Source organism: Symphalangus syndactylus, chromosome 3 (assembly GCF_028878055.3).
Source record: "Symphalangus syndactylus isolate Jambi chromosome 3, NHGRI_mSymSyn1-v2.1_pri, whole genome shotgun sequence".
In the NCBI taxonomy this organism is placed as follows: Eukaryota; Metazoa; Chordata; class Mammalia; order Primates; family Hylobatidae; genus Symphalangus; species Symphalangus syndactylus.
Genome location: NC_072425.2, coordinates 86,699,929 through 86,714,065, shown reverse-complemented (window position 1 = coordinate 86,714,065; position 14,137 = coordinate 86,699,929). Strand labels below are relative to the sequence as shown.

Below are 14,137 nucleotides of genomic sequence, written 5' to 3'. Positions count from 1 at the left end.
CTAAATGTATTTGACCATGGGATCCTTTGCTGTCCATACACAACTGGCATCATTGGGAATATGGTCTGGAAAACACTCAGTGTGACCAAATGTGTCATACATAGCAATGGTAGATGTCCATAGATAATGTTGTGATAATGACTAACATTCCTCAAGCACTTATGTTTCTGGCACTATGCTAAGCGATTTATCAGAATTTTAATTTAATTCGCATAGCCATCCTAGCTGGTAAATTAACATAACCTCTATTTCACAAAAAAGAAAGCTAACACTTAAAGAAATAACTTCCCCAAGATCACACACTACCAAAGTGGTTAAGTTAGGGTTAGAACCCATGCAGACCAATTCCAAAGACCCCATTCTAATCACCATGCTATCAGCAATCCCTACCCATGGCACCTAAAACAGTTCAAAACCTTTCCCTTGTCTCATAAATAATTTACTCTTGTTTACTCTTTTCTTCTTCCTAATATTTTCATTCTAAATTGAAAAGTAGGATATTTTCATTTTAAAATAAATTGGTAGGGAAAAGTAAATTATTCAGATGATTGTGTTTGGCAGCCAGGTTAAGAACTATAGGTAGTCAAAGAACATGGTAGGGTACTGGAGAAAAAGTATTCAATTTACTTAGACCCAGCTCTGCCACTTGTTAGCATGTGGTTGCAGTATTTTTCTCAGTTGGAATGAAGGAAAAGAAAAAAGATGAGAAAAATCTATCAACTGGTATTTACCACAGTGCCTACATACTGGTAACAAGAGTGATCCAAAAACATGGGTGTGATTGAAGTTGAAATGCCAAAATTAGAACAAAATTCTTATTTGCCCCTAAGTCAGAGGTTTTCTGTTTGGTTTTGGTTTCCTTTGCTTTATGGCAAACATTTTTTTTTTTTAATTCTGGGGCTGAGACCTTTGTTCAGTTCTCTAATTTAGTTTACCCTACTTTCAGAACTCTGGGAAAACTGTCTCCAAACAATGAAAGAGCAAATGTTTTGCTTTTGCATATGTTTGAAATTTTCTCTTCACAAAGTATCTGAAAGCACTATAAAAATTGACTGAACACAGCACTACTTGATATATAACTCAATTAAAAATGTCAAGAAGAAATAATGGTAAAAATTGTATATACACACACACACACACACACACACACACACACATATATATAGTTTGTGGCTACAGCATGTAATGAAAAAATGCTGAAAACCACTGTGGCAACTCAGTATGACTAGTTGATGATCAAAGGATACAGCACTACCACAGCAATGGGCATGTAAAAGACATGCTGTTTTGCCCCTGTTGACTATAACACAAGTAAAATAATGTGATTAAGATTATACACAAGCAATTAGTTCAAATCAACATCATATTAAAAAGTATTTTATTTAGTCTTCCTCTTCCATTTTCTACCATGAAGAAGCAACCAGGGAGAGGCTCTTGAACACCTAGCAACACAAATACCCTGTAAACACTTTCTCCTTACCAAACTAAACAAATTCAATTAAATTAAGGAATTAGCCAGTTGCTTGCCCTTGGCTGTATTGAGAAAGATGAAGGAGGAGTCAAATAGTTATAACTTTCTTCATTAAGCTATCCAAATTTTTCTCTTCCATGTTTTACCTAGGGGAAGTATATAAATTTTTGAGGCTTTGACATTAGCCTTGGCAAACTGTTTCTTGGGAATAGGCAAATTAAGAGTATTTGAGATTTTGCTACATCCAAGTATAAAAGCCATATATTTGTTTGCTAGGGCTGCCGTAACAAAGTACCACAGACTGGGTGGCTTAAACAACAGAAATTAATTTTCTCACAGTTCTCTAGGCTAGGAGTCTAAGATCAAGATTCAGGAGGGTTGGTTCCTTCTTAGAGCTCTGAGAGAATAGTTTCAGGTCTTTCCCCATGGCTCATAGATGGCAGTCTTCTCCCTATGTCTTCACATTGTCTTCCTTCTGTACGGCCTATCCAAATTTCCTGTTCTTACAAGGACACCAATCATACTGAATTAGCGCCATCCTAATTACCTCATTTTAACTTAACTGCCTCTCTAAAGACCCTATTTCCAAATGATGCTACATTCTGAGGTACTGGGGGTTAGGCCTTCAACTTATGAATTTTGGATGGGACACAATGCAGCCCATAATACCACTAAAGCTGCAGTAAGCTAGGGTTCAGGGTTCAGCAACCAACCTGGCTCTTTTTTTTCTTATATTAAGGTGGCTAAATATCATCCATTTATTCATAAACTATTAAATGCCAACTATGTCCTAGATACTAGATTTACAAAAATGAATACGACATAGCTGACTTAGGGGATTCACAGTCTATTAGGAGAGACAAATAAACCTAAAACGGCAGAAATTAGTGTGCCTTAAGTCCTTTTAAAACAATTCAAGGTAAATCAGAATATAAACAATAAAATAAAATAAATAAATGCTATGAGAAAAAATGAGGAGGAATGTAAAAGAAAGCCCAATGTAAACATTATCTTCCATTTTGCTATCAATAACCCCTCTTTCCTCTCTCCCAAACATAATAGCATATGGAAATATGGTTTCCAAAGCACAGCTCTACTTTGATTCCTTAAAGTTCTTTGCATTCTAAGTGCTTTCCTTTTTGCAATGTTGGGGACAAAGAAAGACAGAAACGTTAAGAGAATCAAATTCCAAATAACTTGGGAGTTAATGTCTTAGAGGGAGTCGCTGCCCTTTAATATGTTGGAATGAGACTTTCAACCTTTAATAGAGGCTCAGATGTTCAATAGAAAATAGTAGGGCAAAGAGGGAAGTGCAATGAGAAAATGTAAGTAAACACAGTTAATGGTGGTAATGTGTGCTAATAGGGCCATAATAATAAAAACAACAGATCTTGACTGTACAAAATTCTATTTGATTCTCCCCAGTCAGAAACTATGTGGATATTATGAATATAGTTGTTTTTCTTGGTTTAAAAACATTATAGTAACCAAAGCAGAAATAAATAGTTCAGTATGACCATGCTGATTCATATTAACTGGGCTAAGAGTCAATTTGTTTTAGCAGAGGCTGAATTATAAAATTATTTTTAAAATAAAGTTTTCAATAATACTGTCTTATACTAGTATAGCAGAATGTAACCTAGACGTTGTTTTGTAGCTGAATGTGAGGCTAAAATTAGCACAGCAAAAATTTCTATCTTGGTTCCTCCCAAAGTACTTTACTTGAAAGTCCTATAAGCATGTTTAATCCCTAAAGTATTTTAAGCATTTCTTTTTCAATTACACATTGTTTTTGAAGAAAGCGTTTATTATAGAAAAACCAAACATCTGCTTAGACCCTTTCACCAATAACTAATTCCTGATTGATGAAATCTAAATTCAATAAATCACACTATATTACAATAAATTCTTTGGAGCCCTATAATCTGGTGCTTTATTCATATTATTTATTTTATTATATCTTATTATATATATTATTATTTATTATATTATATATGGAGAGTATCTGCTCTAATTACCATCTTGGGACTAGCTCAATATGATTTCCATGAAGAGGCTGGCCTTTCTGAGGTGCTACCTAAAATTGTATGACATATTTGAAGTTCTCATAGTGAAAATAACAAGTTTTAGTCTTATTTTTCTTTACATGCTTGTTCTTGGCCTGTCCTTCCTTTCCTCTCAGCCCATCATTATCATGGGTAAAAAAAAAATCTCATCTCCAAATAACAGCAATTGTTAAAAATTAGATATTATGAGTATAGTAGGGGAGCTTACTAGAAGGATTCCCTTTATAAAAACATTTTAAATAAAAATATAGTCAATACAAATTACAGCAAGCATAATTAGGATTTCTCTTCTACCGCTTTTTTTGTTTTGTTTTGTTTTTGAGATGGAGTCTCGCTGTGTTGCTCAGGCTGGAGTGCAATGGTGCAATCTCGGCTCACTGCAACCACTGCCTCCCGGGTTCAAGCGATTCTCCTGCCTCATCCTCCCGAGTAGCTGGGACTACAAGCGCATGCCGCCATGCCCGGCTAATTTTTTGTATTTTTAGTAGAGACAGGGTTTCACCATGTTAGTCAGGATGGTCTCGATCTTCTGACCTCGCGATCTGCCCGCCTTGGCCTCCCAAAGTGCTGGGATTATAGGTGAAAGCCACAGCACCCGGCCTCTTCTACTACTTTCTACAAGCAGAGGAATCCCACCTATATTCCTCTTATAAGCCCCCAGTGTTTTAATATAGCTCAATAAATAAAGGAAGCAACATGGTATAATGAAAAGAATGCTGACTCTGGAGTCCAAAAAACCCAGGCCAATTTTCAACAAGTTACTTAAACTTTCTAAGTCTCAGTTTCCTCAACTGTGAACGATAGATAATAACATCTACCTTTTAGGGATGTTTTAAGGATTAAAAATAATGCAAATAAAGCACTGGCAAACAAAAGGTACTCAATGAATGATACCTCTAAGTATCACTGACAAAATATTTATCATTTGGACAACTGAGAATGCATTTCACGATCTTATAGTTCTGAAAAGAGGGGGCACAGAAGTAAGGCTTCATCAGATTCTAACGCCCTAGTTACTCCATCCTTATTTACTCTTCACTGATTACTTTTCTGATTTGGTAGCTTAATCTACTACACCACTTCCAACTGCTCACCATAAATTTATTCCTTAACCCCTTTTACAGTATAAATTTGGGTCTCATCATCTACTCTCCATGACCTTATAAATGACAACTCTATCAGCCCTTTCTCTATGGTCATTATTTTTCTGTAACCTGAAGCAAGAGTCTTCCTTTCTGAAACTCTACTTCTTGACCTCACTGAATATTCTGGTTCTACCACCCATGTAACCATTCTTCCAATTTTCTATATTTCTCCAACAATCTATTTGATTTACACATTTTTATCTTCCCTTCTTCCCCCATCCATTTCTATAATATTTTCACCTTCCTCTCCATTTCCCTATCAGGACTCACTTGAAGTTTCATGATTTTCCAAAATAGTCTCTCCCTTAACTACTAATGTGTACACTGCTGCGGGGTCTATTTGTCACCTTGTCCACTACTGTGACATATACCGATTAACAAATCAGCAGGAACCTCGAAATTTAGAACAAAAGAGCATGTATGTGTCTGGCAGGTTTAAGAGGTTCAGATTGTCCCCATAGGAAGGGCATGGGGAGTGCAGTCTAGGTGTGCTGATTATAGCCAAAACCCTAACTGAATTAATTAAATGTTAATTTATAGAGAGGGAACAAAAAGTTAAATACAGAGTTTACGATTGCTTTCCCAATTTAAGCACTTTTTTTTTGAGACGGAGTCTCGCTCTGTCACCCAGGCTGGAGTGCAGTGGTGCAATCTCGGCTCACTGCAAGCTCATGCCATTCTCCTGCCTCAGCCTCCCAAGTAGATGGGACTACAGGCACCCGCCACCACGCCCGGCTAATTTTTTTGTATTTTTAGTAGAGACGGGGTTTCACCATGTTAGCCAGGATGGTCTCGATCTCTTGACCTCGTGATCCGCCCACCTTGGCCTCCCAAAGTGCTGGGATTACAGGCGTGAGCCACCGCACCCGGCCAATTTAAGCACTTTTAAGGCTTACATTACTCTCTTAAATTTCCAAGCCTATACATCACTCAACATAAGAGTAAATATAAATATTCCAGTAGCTAAAACCTAATTTTCATGGTACAGTTTAATAACTCATATATAATGTTTTCATTAAGTCAAGTACAAATGACTGAATGAATTCTATGTATTTATATGAGAAAGCAACTAATGTTTGTCAACTACCAAAAGACTCTTTGTTCAAGAAAATGCACACCAAACAAATATCACTTAACATTACTACTAAAAAGCTACCCTGATGCAAGGCTCACAACAAAAATAATTCAAACTAAAATGGAAAAGTACTGTGTTTCCAAAACTCTTTGATCTCTTGTATGTGGTACACTTAACATAACATTCTTACAAGGTACAAACAGGATTCAGGAATGCAAATTGATCTTGAACACTCAACAATTAAAATGTAAATTATATTAAGCGCATTATATGAACAACAATTTTAAGTTCCCCCACCCTATCCTACCTCACTCCAAGATCACAGTATTTATTAAAATAGCAAAAGATATGACACATCAACACAGAACAGACCAGTGATAATTATAATAGGGTTACCAAAAATTAAAACTAAGTGTGCAGAGAGGAAAAATACTTAATAAGATGCTCAAATAAAATGATTAAATTTACTTCTCAGTAATATGGGGTGAAGAAAGAGTCCTAATTAAGAAAAACATTAGGGTACTGATTAGAAAACATAGGCTATTATATCCGATAGGAATTGAGTTTAAACTTTGTGTGCTTTATTGATGGTGAATGACTGTCTTAACCTCTGAGTCTCAGTTTATCAGTAGAATAGAAATAATAATCTTCACCTCATAAAGTTATATAGAGACTAAATTAAATTAATTATGCAAAATACTTAGTACGTAAGCACATATTAAGACCTTTATAATTGTATTCAGTCCAAAAAGACCTAGACATTTTTAGAGCCAATCTATTTCAAATCTTCCAAGGAAAAGATTAATTGCCAGAGCACATGCAAAGATGGAAAGCTTCTCTCTCAGTCTCTCTTTTTACAAAGCTGGCATATTCAGAAATCAAAACCTTAAAAAGGTAATACAAAAGGAATACTAAAGATCAATCTCATATAGCAAATCAAATATAGCACTATTTTAAAGAGATATGCTATTATCAAGTTGCCTTTATCCCTAAGACAGCAATTGTTTGATGAAAGCTACTTGGAAATCTAACACAATTCATCAACCAATGGGTAAAAGAAGGAAAACTATGTGATCATCTCAAGGTACATTAAGAGGGCATGTGATCAAACTGAATAACTATCTTGGTTCCCCCTGAAAAGGCATAGAAGACTATTTCCTTAACATACCATAAATAAAAATTTCGAATACAGAACTGTGAAACCCTAAAGGCATTTAAAATGAGAAATAAGCTAAGGATCCTCACTGTTCACTACTATAACTTAACATTATTCTAGAAGTTCTGATCAATGTCCTAAGAAAAAGAAATAAGGATTAAGTGTTAGCAAGAAGACAAAATCATTTACACCATTTACACATGCTGTAATTTAGTTACTACAAAACACAATAAAAACCATCAGAATTAAGAGTTTCATAAAATGACCAGTTAGAAAACAGTATATGAGAATTAGCCATCTTTCTATGTTCCATCAGGTACATTTAATCCTCTTTATAAAATAATTTTAAAAGTTCCGTTCCCAATAGAATCAATAAGTTTTAAAATATCAAAAATACCACTTGAAAAATGGGCAGAACCCACATGAAGAAAACTACAAACTATAAAATATATGAAGAAAACTCAAAACTACATCTTTGAGTCATAAAAGATGACTTCAATAAATGATAACATTGTATTAATATAGTACAACTTTCTCTAGAAAATTAACTCAGATATTCCAGTGAGGTTCTTTTAGGATCTTAACTGCCTTTAATGTAACATGAATAAAGAAATATATGAGAAATGCTGAAAATGTTTTGACAAAGACAATAATAGGTGTTCACACAACCATTTAGTGAAATACATTAAAAACTCACAATAATTAAGACAGTTTGGAATTACTAGAGCAAAAAGAAATAGCCCAATTAAACTAAATAGAAAAACCTAGAAAAAGTCATATATCCATATCTATAGACAGAGTATACACACATCATTTGGTATTTAAAACCTCTGAAGAAGATAATTGTTTAACAAATAGCATTAAAATAACAACCATCATTCTACGTTAAAATACACCACAAACAGACTAAAGATGTAAATTTTTTAAAAAACTGTGAAATTAATATAAGGAAATGGAGGTGAATAGTCATATAATTTGGGAATGCAAGCCCTTTCTAAGTAGCGAAGTATCATAAAAGAAAAATTTGATAGGTTTAAACACATTAAAATGTTAGCAATCTGTTTAAAAAGAAAATTCACATCAAAAACAAAATTAAGATAAAAATGACAAACTAGGGAAATTATGTGCAATGTAATTTGACAAAGGCCTAATAGTTTGTATATACAAAGAGCTCTCATAACTTAGTTTCTAAAAATCTCCAGTATTATAATAGACAAAGGACACTAATACGTATTTCACAAAAGAAATAAGTATCTCTGGGTGGAGACATTATAAGTGTTATTTACCATTTATGCTTTCCTGAATTTTTCAAATTTCCTACAATGATTATTATATTAGTAACTAAGAAAATATAGAATGTTTACAATATGGCTGTGACAACAATAATAATAACCAAAATCATGCTAACATTGATATTTCCACTCTTTTAGGCTGCACCAAAATTAGGGATGCCTTTCCTTTCTAGAAAAGAATCATACTTTAATTCTTTAATCACAATGAAAGAAATTTTCAGAACTCTAGAAGACAATCAGCCAAAACTTTTCACTTCCTCTTTATTTATGACCAAGTTACAACGCCAAATAATATTTGGATAAGCTATTCTGTTTTCAGCCCCTATGAAAGCTAAGAGTCAAGGCTGAGGAACAAGCCCTGGACTTCAGAACCAGCAGGACTCAGATTTTACCTATATCCAAATCCTGAGCCAGAAATTTTAAAAAGAAAAAAAAAAAGTGGTGAGGTGAGGATAGGTATTACCTTCCTCAAGATAGAAAATGTGGGCCTTTGAGAACTTCTAGTCACAACTCTTCTCTGTCTCATTTAGGAGACAGAGGAATGATTTTATCCTCCAGTGTATTTAAAAGGCATATATCCAAAGGGCAAGCAAACAAGATTTCTTCTGAGCAAAGATACTTTAAATAGGAGATTTTCGAGTGTTAAATGTTCTTTTTCCTTAGTGCAGATATGCAGCCTAACTCTGAGAAGGCCAAAAAGACTCTGGCAGGACTTGGTTCTCAACAATAAGCAATAGTCAAACTGCTAATTCCATCTGCTCCCCTCCAAAAAATGACAAAGCGTTACATGATGATGCCAGGGATCTCAGGCTCCATTTAAGGAATTGTTCTGAGGGGTATCCATTTTCACAATATTAAGATGCTCTCTAATTTTTTTAAGTACTTCAGAAGTACTTCAGGGAACCAATTTGGATACTATATGCCAACTTTGGTGACGATAACAAAGAAATATACTGTCTTTAACATTATATTCTTAGAGATGTCGCTTCCAGAAATGTCTTCCTTTCGTACTAGTCAAAGTTCTGAATTCCATTCACTTCTATCTCCTTAGGGTCTTAGTTCCAATAATTATCTCACCTTTCCTGAATTGCTTAAGAATCTCTTCCTACTTGTCTCTATTCACTCTTTCCTTATGCGTGTAAACAAACAAACATAACATTCCCTCAAACAATATCACTCTGCAATGGTTTTCAACCATGGCTGCACACTGGAATTACTTAAGGAACTATAAAAAAGTATCAATGCAAGTAATCAATAATGACACAAAGTAGACAGTGGTTTCCTGGGGATAAGAGGAAAAGATTATAAAGGCACATAGGAAACTTTTGGAGGTGAATATTATTTTGATTATGGTGATGGTTTTGCAGGTATAAACATATGTCAAATATCAAATTGTACACTTTAAATATATGTAGTATACGTCAATTATACTTCAATAGAAAAGCTGTTGAAATAAATATTGATATCTGGGTTCAACATCCCCCCACACCAAATTGGTATAGGGATTCCCTCTGGAAAACAAAATTCTTTAAAGCTCCTGAGATTATTGTAAATTATTATTACATTATTGTAAATGCACGGTCAAGATTGAGAACCACTACTCAATGAAAGCTATAGCGATCATTTTCTCCCTTCTTTATTTCAGTTCTCTTGAAAAGTCTCACTTAAGCATGTCTACTTTATCACACCCATTCTTTCTCAATCTTCTGAAGCCTGGTTTCTGAACCACCACTCAGTTAAAACTGTTCTTGTTAAAGTTACCTATGGACTCCTGACAAATTCAGTCGTCAGTGGGGCCCTCTCCTAACTTGACACCTCCTTACAGCATTCAAAATTGTTAACCTGTTCCTCCTCCATTGGAAAATCTCCCCACCCTTGGCATCTTTCCTGATGGTCCTCCTACCTTGCTAGCTACTATTCCTCTAACTTTCAGACAATTCTTCTCCCTACTTCTGCTATTTATGAGAGTCTGTTCTCTAGCTGCCACTTTCATCAGGCTAAAGGCTTTCCCTGAGTCATTTCATCACAATCAAATCAATATAGCTCCATTTCAACCCCCAATCATCTCTCTAATCCTGATTTTCACATCCATAGATACAAACCTCTGTCTATATCTTCACCTGAAGTTCCACTGCTTCCTCAAATTCAAAATAGCCAAAACAGAATTTATCGTCTTCCTTCCATTTTTGTGTTCCTCATTTCCAATCAACAGAACCCTAAGTCAAACCTTCAGAGTCCTGAGTCCTCCTTTCTTCTCATAGGTGATTAGGACCTGTTAGTTTTTCCCTCACTCTGCCACAGTAAAAGTCTAAAATACAAATCCAATAAATGGCCTCTCATCTATCACGTTCAATCCAATCCCTTTAGCTAAGGATACCATTCCCTGATCTGGCCCTCTACCACCCTCACTGTCTTCATCTGGCACCATTTCCCTACTAACCCCTGCATTCAAGCCATATCAATGTCAATGTTATTGACTTTGTCAACTGCCAATGTCAATTGACACTGACTTGTCATTGTCAATGACTTATCTAAATTGCCACAGTTTCTCAGTCCTCCTTGGGAAGTTACTTACCTCCTGCACTTGGCAAAATTATATCATCCTTCACAACTTGGCTGTGTGCTCCCAACTCCACCTACACTCAAGGAAAGTTAACTATCTCCTACTCTAAACTCTCCTATTACACTAGGCATATCTCTATTCCCACTGACTACATAGTATTATAATTGTTAATTTACTGTAATGTTACTAACATCTTGTACATTAGATAGTAAATTCCTTGAAGACAAGAGCATGACATTCATTTCTGTATCCCTAGTACCTACTCACCCTGGAAGAGAGAAAAAATAAATTTATGTTTGACATAATTTCAATTATTTATAAAATATAAACGATACCACAAAATAGGTCTTGAATACTAAGATTTCTTAAAATTTCTTAAGATCCATTATAAAATAAATATTAGGCAACAAGATGCTGAATAAAACAGTACATATATTTAAACTCATTGTCAAAAAGACACCAGTCTAAAAAATACAACCCAGAGCAAATTTCATAAAACAGAAATACAACAAAGAAAGGAAGTAGACAAGGATAAACGCAGACCCAGCTAATGCCTTATCGGGTATCTGTATCCAGGTACTGCTAATGCCGATGACTAAGAAGGTTTCTAATCCTTCTAATCCCTCATGGTAATTTCAATAAATCGAATAAGGATAAACGAGCCAAATCCAGAATTTGTTTCCTAAATATGTGATGCTTTTCCCCCTTGCCACTTGGTTTGATTGAACTGATTTGAATAGCTGACTTTGAAGCTACTATTGGCCAAGCAGATCTTAAATGTTTTTCCTTCCTTGCCTTTGCCTGCACTTCAGAAATATGGTGGTTTAGACTACTATTCATCCTGTAAACCTTAAAATGTATTCACCTAAAGAAAAAAAATACTTAGAAATGTCGGGGGAGGTGGGGTGCCTGTGGATGTTAGCAGTAGAATGTTCTCATGGAAAACAAGCCTCCCAGTCTTTCTGACTTTACGCTAATAAGATTTGAAAGCTGAAAACCTCAAACTGTAAAGTGTTACATGAACCAAAGAGGTGGCCCACCTGCTCCAAAAACTACTGTGTGACCCAAGGATAAATAATTTGCAAAAGGTCAGCTTGGCCCTACTGCCTGTAGCGCAGTCTCTGAGATAAGGAGTAGCTGCCGGTGGAACAAATTCCCCCTACCTGAAGAGCGCCGCGGCTGCCAGGCTTGTGATAGTGTGTTTCTCAGAGAACAGATTCTGTGCAGTACTAAACCACTTAGGCAAAATTAAAATCTTTCAGGAATGTCTAAACTCACAAAGCACACATGTGCAAGCTGACGGGCGGACGGCAAATTTCGCTGAAGCGTACAAACTTGGAGGTGTTTTAATGCAACCATTTTCAGCCAAACCCCCGAGGATTCCCGAGTATGTTAAAATGAGCCTCAGGGGAGGAATAACTCATAGAAAGAAGGGGCAAGGGCTCAAGAAGAGATCTTCAGCGTAATAACCACGGAAGGAAGCGTGGCTGCTGTCTGAACCTCTCCGCCCTGCAGGGGACCAAAGAGCGACTCAGGCCAACGCTGCTCTCCAAGGGGCGGGGGCGGGGGGTCGACAGTGACCATTGTGGCCACCAGACCGGACAGACAGTGGCGGCCTCGCCGGAGTAGAGGGCGCGGGAGGGAGAGGAGGCAGAGGCCGGAGCATCCGTCGCGGCAGGGAGGGGACGGGGGACTCCCGCCCCAGGCCCACCCGGCAGAGAGGCGGCCGGTGGGGCCAGGCGGCGGCACCCGGGTCACGGCAGGAGGATGTACTGCTCCTCGCCGGGAAGGAAAGACCCGAGTCGCGCGCACAAAGCTGCCGCCCTCCAGGCAGCGGGCAGGCTGCGCCCAACTTCGGGGCGAGCAGCCGCCGGCCGCAGCCCACCCGCCCGCCAGACGCCCCTCGCGCCCACCCGTGGCGCCTCGCGCGGGAGCCGTTACCCCCAGTGGAGCCGCAGCCCCGGGGACAAAGTCCCGGTCCTGTCCTCGCCGCCGCCTCGCCCCGGCTCCTCCCTGACAAAAAAAAGTTATCGGTTGCCGGACGCCCTGGGGGCCCGGCGTGGGTCTCTCGGCTGGACTCACCAGAGCGGCTGCCGGAGCTCCACCTGCAGGACCTCGACTCGTGAGACTCTCAGCGACAGCGACGGCGGCTGCTCTGCTTCCTCCCGAGTGGCAGCACCACCTGCTCCCCTTCTTCCTAGCAGAACGGGTCCCGGCGAGCCATCTTCCCCCTCCTCTCACTGACTGACAACCCAGCCAGGAGAGCCGCCACTGCCGCCAGCCTTTCTGACAGGCACGACCAGGGACCCGTCCTCAAGCAGCCAACCACCACCGCCCCACTCCAGTTCAGTCTATCGCCGTCGTCCGGGGCGGGATCAGAACAACTTCTCCACCAATGAGAATCTTCTTCTGCTGGGCCTGGGGCGGAGCCATGAGGCGACTTGAGTGGGTGTGGTCTGAGCAATGGGCGTGATCCGGGCGTCCGAGGGAAGATGATTGACTGTAAGGTTTGCGGTGGCCGCTAGGCGATGACAATCAGCGAAGGTCTCTTAGATTCTGAGCCGTTAGGGCTTATGGCCTTCTCAGAAAAAAATAAGCCTTACCGGGTGATGTGAAGTCTATCAATTTGTTTCTCTTTTGTGAGAAAAGAGAAACAAATTGATAATTTACTAGTCAGTAGGATTTACTTCCCTGTAATTAAATTCACAAAAATTTATCAAAATCTTATCAAATCCCGGGAGGAAAAAAAAATTACGTTTTTGCAAAATGGAAATACAAACTTCTCCCTCACCACATCATTGCTTTTGGGCTTAGCCTGGAAAAAGTCAAATACAATGCCTCAGTTTTCTTTCCATGGGGGTTGTTTTTATTTTTTCCATCATTCCTCCCTACTTTTTCTCTGAACATATACTAAATATTTTGTATAATAACTGGAACTTGAGAACACCTGAAGCTGCTCCTGCAGACAATCCTGCTGTTTTTGACCTTGTAAACCCCTCCTACCACATCCTTCTCAAGTCTGGTCAGGATTAATTAGAAGAAAAACTGGCCTCCACCCTAGAAGACAGGAAGTTCATTTTAGCTTTACACTAGAAATGGGCAGGATTTCTCTAGAGACACTAAGTGAACTTTTCAAACATGCTGAACTCATAAATAACAAGCACATAAATAAGAAGATATATTACCTGATATCAAAAGGGTATCAAGCAAACAATTTCAGGTAATTATTAGGGCAGATTGCTAAAACAGATAGGATCCCCCCCTCCAAAGGGAGGATCAGATTAATGAGTAAATAATAACAAACTACAGTGATAAGGACAATAGAGATTGGTTCAATGAGCAATGGAAACAGAGGACAAGAAATGACTC

General features: G+C 38.0%; 1 protein-coding gene across 3 annotated transcripts in view; it reads right to left on the bottom strand.

Annotated features, from left to right (window-relative positions):
• HYCC1 (hyccin PI4KA lipid kinase complex subunit 1) overlaps positions 1 to 13,145 on the bottom strand; it is a 73,521-nt gene extending 60,376 nt beyond the window's left edge. The window contains exon 1 of one of the 3 annotated variants that reach the window (XM_055272463.2): positions 12,851 to 13,145. The gene's annotated coding sequence lies outside the window, so the exon portion shown is untranslated. Of the gene's footprint in view, positions 1 to 11,931; positions 12,042 to 12,850 lie in introns of those variants that run through there. The other 2 variants (XM_055272465.2, XM_055272464.2) reach the window with 2 other exon arrangements.
• Between the last annotated feature and the right edge of the window lie 992 nt (positions 13,146 to 14,137).